This window comes from Dendrobium catenatum, unplaced genomic scaffold (genome assembly GCF_001605985.2).
Source record: "Dendrobium catenatum unplaced genomic scaffold, ASM160598v2 fragScaff_scaffold_986, whole genome shotgun sequence".
Lineage (NCBI taxonomy): Eukaryota > Viridiplantae > Streptophyta > Magnoliopsida > Asparagales > Orchidaceae > Dendrobium > Dendrobium catenatum.
Genome location: NW_021319448.1, coordinates 188580 through 197403, shown reverse-complemented (window position 1 = coordinate 197403; position 8824 = coordinate 188580).

The window sequence follows — 8824 nt, the reverse complement described above, 5'->3', positions numbered from 1 at the left end:
AATGACTAAAATCAAACTCCATTTTTATGGGCTTTGGTTTAATATTGGTGGGTTCAGTCATTGAAGATAAAGGAGAGTGACTCACCTCCTTCCAAGTCCACGTCTAAGTCCTAACTCCATCAGAAGGGTCTCCTAAGATCAAATCCTGGGGTGACTTGTAATAGTATCTCCATATCTAGTCAAGGTGTTAGAAGGTCCCCAACCCTTTCCTCCAAGTCTATATTTTCTAACTCCTTGGGTGACACTCTCCTACTCCCTTCAAGTTTTGGTGACCTACCCCTTTTCACCAAATTTTATAAATCAGTGGGTGATCTCTCAACATCATTATCATCCTCAACTTCAGGCTTTTACGGACAGATCTCGTCAAATACTACATGGGTATTTCTTCCCATAATCAAAGTTCTCTTTGTTAACGCCCTAAAAGATTCCCACACTAGATATGCCAAGAACACTCCTTCATCTGATTTTAGGATCAAATTTTCCTAAAGTGAGACTTTCCCATTGTTGTGATAAACCTTACAACCAAGACATGAGGTGGGAAGATGGGTGTCCACCCTTCAGGATCTCATAGGTGTCTTATCTAATTTGGCTCTAACATTCACCCTATCATACATAACAAGCTGTGTTTAACTGCTTCAGTCCAAAAGTTATTAGGAAGTGAATACTTAGCAAGCATGGCTCTAATGGCTTCGACCAAAGGTCGATTCCTTCTTTCAGCTACCCATTCTGTTGGGGGTTTATATTTTTCTTATTTTAATTTATTGTTAATAAATTATTAATGATTTTGTTTTAAAACCCACTTATAGGGTTCTACGCATTAATATAAATAAAAGATTACAAGTCCTTAATGAATCAACATCCCTCCAAAAAATACCATTTAAAACAAAACCTATGAGTATTTGATTCAATATATTACAATACACAAGCAAAAGAATGGAAAGGAGATCGAAAAACACATAAACACCAAGAGAACCACCAAATAGAGGTCATCTGAAAGAGGCTAATGCCAATCAGAGCTCTAACCAAAGCAACAACTCAAGCAAGACACCTAAGGCGGTTAGCAGAAAAAAGACAAAAAATTGCAACACAAAATCAAAAAAATCTTCAAAAGAATAAACCAAACAGGAAAAAGCCAAAGAAATAACCTATAGCTGGACAACGACTAATAAACCATAAGCCCCAAAGAACAAGAATACAACCAGAAAGACCTTAGAACCAACATAATACCAAAATGAGCACCAAGATGAAAAAGCTTCACAAGAAGAACAATACACTAAAACAGACACCAACCCAACACCCTAGCCATCCCAAACCCAAACACCAATTAAATAACAAACAAACCCCACCACCCTACCTCCAACACAAAGACCCCTAGCCGAGTAAGCTTAACCCAACATGCTTACCCATTGAAACAAACACATTGAGCCCCACAACCAAAAGCACACCAACCAAAAGAAAAAGAATCAACCAAGATGCAGGCCTTTAGCAGAAGATTGGAACATAAACTACTTCCTTTTAGTTTTCCTCTTACGACATTTTCCACCTCCTAAAGTAAAATCTTTTTCGATGATGCGACTCTCATTTAAATTATACATCGCATGAATTTCATACTTAGGCCCATCCAAGTCCTCTCCACCCCCCCCCTGTAAAGTGAGGAAAACCATGCATCAAGCCAATCATTTTTATACACACAAATACCCTTCACATTTTCTGCTAATTTAGCATTAAAAGCATCATTAGAAATAAGTGAAACTAGAACATCAATAAATGGCACATTTGATAAAATAGGTTCAAACACAGCCGAGGATGATTCATTAGAAGCTGTAACCATTCCACTAGAATCCATAACATCCATTGTCACAATAGGCATGGAAGAAACCACAAAAACCACAGGGATTAAAGACTCATTGCCCCAAGATTCCAGAGAAACAGAATTAACTCCAACATCTGCTACAACATCAACACCATCACCAACAATAGAACGAGATGACTCAATGGGACTACATATAATGTTAATCATATAATTATTGTCACCCATAACCTCCTTAACACTTTCTCTATTATCACAAGAGATAACCGTAGGCAAAATAGTAGTTGAATGAGTAGCTCCCTCCCAGCATAAATAGGAACACACATAAACAAAATAGAAATCAACGGAGCAGCGTCCTCCACAGTATGACCAACAGCGTCCCTATTCTTAACAACACCAACACTAATCTCTACAACATTAATAGTTTCAAAACAAATGTCACCATTAAGCACACATTATCAATTGGTGAAGTAGGAATCAAAGTAGGAATATATATATTATCCAAAGTATCTAAAACACCAACATTATTCTCATGAGAGAAAACATTTGCATTTAGCAGGACTACAAGCATTAGAAATATTAGTCAGAAGGGTTGAGGATTGATGGAGGTAGCAGTCACCTTTTAAATGCCCAATACTTTTACAATAAACACAAAAGGGAGCAAAATCCTCCATCATTACATGTTGAATACACCAAAATTTTTCAGGTCCTAACCACACTTTATCTAAATTTTTTTTTTATAATGTTAAGCTTAACTAAAACATGTGCAAAAGAAGGATGAGAGCAATAGAGCTAGTATTATAAACTTTTAATAGGTGACCAAAAATTGATCCCAGACCATAAAGGATACGAGTGAGAATAGATGTGGTTGAAGGTTTGGGAAAGATAACTAAATAGAATTAAATGTATATAGCAGTTGTTAAGAATGTAAGATTCATAAAAAACATTACTATAGTCCATATCATTAACCAACTCAATAAAAATAAGTGAATAATCCCACAAAGTAATCAATAAATCACCATTTAGCTTTAGATTGTAGGAAAACATTTGATTAGAGTTAAGAAAAGGTTAGTGAGAAGGAAAAAACTAATTAATGCAAATTGAAGAGGGGCTGCAAGCATAAGAATTTCCTCCTCCGAGATTCATAGTGAAGGAAAGCCATAAAAAGAAGAAGATTTTAGCTCAGAAAATCTTGCATCTCAGGAAATACCAAAGTGGGTATCAAGGAAGGAAAGTGATTTGATCCATCCATCTAAGAAACCAAAATTGACCAAACGATTCACCACCATTCTGGCCAAGAAGGCCAGAGGTGGATGAATAGAGATAAAAATTAAAACCAAGAAAGATTGTAAAAGTAGAGGACAAAAATAATAAACTTTCCTGAAATCTGCACCAGCAAAAATAGTGGTGGCCTGCACCACCGAGAAGGAGCTACTAGAAAACCCTAATGGAGCTAGAGAGTGCAATGATTTATTTATTAATGTTCTTTTTTTAAAACAAATTATTTATTATTATTCTTCTTCTTTTTTTTTTGAAGGGAACACCACAAAAGGGGCCTATACGATAATATAAAAACAAATTTCTAGGTCCTTAAAGAGAACCTTCAACTCACTACTTCTCAAAAGATCTATAAAAAAAAGTTAAAAGAAAACCTAAGAGCTGATGGCTCCCTATTTTACAAACTACACAAACACCTAACAACATTATAGTTCTGTTAGAGGCTAGCACCCAAAAAAGGAAGAAAAAAGTCAACACTTTCAATGCAGTATTCCTACTAATATTATCCATCTTGTTCAAAAATTCTCAACTCCTTCAATATGCATAAGAATAAAACTGCAAAACCAAAACATGTATAATAGGATATATGCATGTTGGGAACTAATCAAATTAAAAAATAAAAGGATACTAATATCTCTAAAGAAATTTATTTGCAGCCTACCAGCTCTATAGAGCAACAAGTAATTAGCCATGTTATAATCATCAACTAAATATAAAAGAAAAATAGTGCAAGAATTAATAATAACTGAATACAGGGATTCAAATTGCATTCCATTGTGCCAGACATTATGATTTCCTAGAAAAAACTTCCTGGGAAGCAAAATAAGAATCACCAAAATATGAGGAGACTAAATAAACCTCAAACAAGACAGACCCTTGGATGCCAAAACACCATTGTATATGTCCTGCCACTTAAAAAAGAAAAAAAAAACAATAATAATATTCAAATGAATCAATCCAGTAATAAGTAACTCTTGCTTAGCTTAAAGAGGAACCAACCCAAGTCTGTGGTGGAACCAACCCAAATAATGTTGAGCAAAATGTAAAGGGAATAGTACCTAAAACCTCACAAAGATCCCCTTCATATTGGAAGAAATTGAAATAACCATGCAGCAAACCATACCAATAACCAGAAACCAAGTGAAGCCATAAGGAGTAGATCCAAACCGAGAGCTAGAGATCCTAGACACAACATATAAATAAACTTGGAAGAACTGAAAAGAAAAGTACTAAGAAACTCTAACATAAGCGATGCCCATATAATCATACCTTGCTAAACTCAATAATATTAGCAGAATAGAGAACATGCAAATTCCATAAAATTTGACATACAATAACCCAATTTAGCCAAATAATCAGCAACAACATTTCCCTCCCAATAAAAATGAGTTATAGACAAATTAATAAGAGACAAGAACAATTTAATCTTTATAATAATATAAATAAGGACTAGCAAATGCCATTTTCAGAATTAAAATGGATAATGAGCTTAGCATCAGTTTCAATCCAAATATTAGTAATCAAAAGCGAGATACAAAATTGTAACCCATACATTAAATCTTGAACTTCAGCCATAAATGCAGTGGTAAAATAAGAGGGACCCACAAAAGCAATAATAATATGAACATTGAAGTCATGGATGAAACCACCACAACCAGCTTTTAACCTTTTTAACGCACTATCAGTATTAAGTTTGTAGCAACCCATACTAGGTTTAATCCATCTAACTAAAATTTCTTTAGATAACTAACTATTAAGCCCAGCACCCAAAATGCCAAATTGCTCGGCAATTTGAGAGGAGTTGTTAAAAAAATCCAAACTAATCAACTTAACCATAAATAGTTGTCTTACTTTATCCTTAACCTTGAGGATAACAAATGAGGGATTTATAATAGCTTTCTCATGCTTAGCCTTATTCCTACTTTTTCGAAGCAACCAACAAATAATGGTGGTTAACACATTTCTAATATGACTCTTAGTAGGAAACACCCAATCATGCAAGATATTAATGATGTTGTTATAGTTACAAAATTGAGTGATAAATAAATTGTCAAAATAAAGCCATACTTTAAAAGAAGCCGACACATTAGCAAAACATGATTCAAATTATCAATATGATAGCAACATTGACATTTAGACATGATATAAAAACCTTTTTTCATTAAGATTGTGTCAAGAGGGATATAATTGTTGAAAATCCTCCACAATAATACAGAATAAGAGTTGGGATACCTCTTTTCCAAATGGCAAAGAAAATCTTAGACTTAGGTCGCACATTCCTAAAAGAATGCCACACCTCTTTAAACGCACAGCTCCCATCTTTAGATTTTTTAAATAAAATACAATCTTTCTGATCATGTTGTAATAGCACTTTCAAGATGAGATTAATGACAAAATAAGGAACCATATCAGCAAGGTAACTCAAATTCCAAGTTCCATATTGAATAAAATTACCCACTTTATAGGCACTATTGGGATGAGTACTGAGTAAATTATTAATAGAAGAGAATCCAAGCTAGTTATCTTGCCAAAAGGAGATGTCCCTGCACCCCAAACCCCATTGAATGAAATTTTTAGCAACCAATTTAATAGAAAAAAGCTTTTTCCAATTAGAAGAATCCATTTGAAAAATCAATTAAGATGATGCTTACCAAATAAATATTTAGCAAACATAAACTTCTAACAAAGGCTTTTCTTAGACCTCAAATTAAACTAGAGTTTATAAGAAAAAACCAAGAGCCATGTTACTTAAGTTCTTAAAACCCAACTTTCCTTCATCCTGGACACCAGTACATATATCCCAAAAGGACAATAAAATAGCAAATTTATTATCTTTGGCACCCCAAAGGAATTTGTTAAAAATCCTTTCAAGTTTAGTACAAGAATTCTTAGTCAGAGATAAAGTGTGAAATAAGTATATATGAATGGATCAAAGAATGCTTTCAATTAAAACTAATCTTCCCCCAAATAAGAGGAAATTAAAATCCCAAGAAGAATGTTATTTATGAATATTAGAGAAAATATCCCTAAATAAATGAGATCACTTTCTACCTTTATAAAGAGGAGTACATAAGTACTTTAGTGGTAATTTTTTATGTAAAAAACCATAATTATCCTTAATAGAAGAGATTATGGGTTGAGTTATGGATTTAGCAGTGATAAAGTAACTTTTTATAGGATTAAAAATTAAGCCACTAGCCCTTTGAAAAAGACCAAGAAAAATAAAAAGTATTTTAAGCATCTTCCTGGAGCCATTAGTAAAAATAATAAAATCATAAGTAAAACTTAAATGAGACAACACAAAACCACCAATAGTACGATACTGAAGATTAGGATGATTTCTAAAATGTTCATTAAGACCTCTAGAAAGGAATTCAACAGCTATAATAAACAAAGTAGGAGATAAAGGATCCTCTTTCCTAAGGCCATAAGTACAGTTAAAAAAATAATGATTTCTACCTTTGATAATCACAGAGAAAAGCAATGCTCAATACTATTCCAAATGATCCTAATAAAATCTTTATTGAAACCAAAATAATGAAGCATAATGTAAAGAAATTTACAATTTAGATTATTGTAAGCTTTGGAAATATCATTCTTAAAATGACATTCCCACCCGCAATCTTAGTCTCTAAATCATTCACAGGCTCTTGAGCTAACAAAACATTACCAAAGATAGAATTACCTTTAACCAAAGTTGTTTGCTCAAGAGAAATGATATTAGGAAGAATTAAAGCTAATCTAGACATAATTAATTTGGCAATGAGCTTGTTGAAAATGGAACAAAAACTAATCGATCGAAAATAACATCAAAAATTAGTAACATCGCTTTTAGGGATCAAAACAATATAGTAGAGCTAAAAAATTTAGGATAAGGATTACCTCAAAAGAAATAAATAACAATATTAAGTAGATCCTCTTTGATGATATGTCAAGTTTTTTTGAAAGAATTTAGTAGTAAAACCATTAGGCCCGGCCACAGAATCAATATTTATCTGTTCAATAACTAACTCAATCTCATTTTCAGATGGAATTTTTGTGAGCATAATGTTATCCTCTTCAGACACAAGTGGTAGAATAAAAGTACAATCCCAGTCTAAAATAGGAGTAAAGTTTTTATTAAATACCTCCTTAATGTACAATACACCGGAATCATAAACCAACTCAGGAGACTCAAAATGTTTACCTTTACGAGTGGAAATCTTATGAATATAACTAGTAACTTTTTCATTGTTAGCAATATTGTGAAAAAAAAAAAAAATTTCTATCTCCCTCACCTAAAAACTTGTAGGAAACTTTTTGTTTACAATAGGCTTCTTCTTATTTTTTAAGATTAACTAAGGTTTACTTGATCTTATTTAACGAAGCTAGGTTTTCTGCATAACGAAGATTTATATAAATATTATCAGCTAAATCAACTTATTTCTTAGTTTCCATAATATTAGTAAATAAATTCTTAAAAATACATTTATTCCACAAATTTAAAATTTGATTTAGCCGTTTGAGCTTAAGCCAAACTTGAATCATACCAAAACAATTATTATTGGGAAAAAAATGAAGCATGCCAATTAGTTCGACATTAGTAAGGAATGAATCATGCAAAAGCCATATATTTTGAAACCTAAAATTTGAAGAAGTAGAGTTGTCATTCATAGAAATGTTCAAAAGTAAAGGAGCATGATCATAGAGGGTTCTAGAAAAATGCTTAGTATGGGCCTTTTGGTACTTAGAAATCCAAACATTATTAAAAACAATACAATCTAAATGTTGTCACATACCAGCTTGATTCCAAGTAAAGTGTTTACCAGAAAAACCAATATTATGTAAAAGAGAAGCTAATAATGTATCATTAAAATAATCCATAGCTTGGAAATTCGGTGGTTCCCCCCCAATTCTCTCAGAAACATTAGTAACAATATTGAAGTCACAACTAATCAACCATGATTCAACATTATTACAAGAAAAATCCATAATTTCATTCCATTAACTCCTCCTTTCAACTCTAGAAAAAGAAGCATACAGAAAAAAAGCAACACAAGAAATTGAAGAAAATTTATATTAGTGTACACAATTTGAGGCAAATCATTTAGAATTTTTAAAGTATCCCAATGTTTCAAAAAAAATCCAAATTATTTTGGTACAATTACTAACTGAGCAATTAAACCCAAGTTTAGTACGTATAGAAATAATCTTGGAATTCAGAATTAAAGGTTCAAGTAAAACCAAAGCATTAATATTATAAATCCTACATAGCTTTTGGTCCCTATCCCCAAAAAGGAGTATTTCCGCCCCCACACCCCCCCCCCCCCCCCTTTATATTCCAAATGAGAGCTTTACACATTGCTAGAAAGAATTATGAGAAGGTCGGGTAACTCTAAATGAATGACCTTCAGAGAGTTAGATGTTTTTAGATTTCTTCTTCCCCACTTTAGTACAACCCTCATCCATCTTATTGGCATTTTAAGGAATACACAACATAGAGACATCCTTCATACCTATAGATTTCCCTAATAAAGCAACCTCTTTGTTAGGAACAATGTCCCTTCCTCCATATGGTCCTCCTTATCTCCTTCCTCATTCTCCACTTGTTCACCATTGCCAACATTTAAAGTACATTGATTATGCATTACATCTCCATTACAACTAACATTGGAAAAATCAAACTCTTCATTTCCATTTTGGACTGAATCCTTCAAAGAAAATTTTCTAGAATAAAAAAATTCCTCTTCTAGGTTT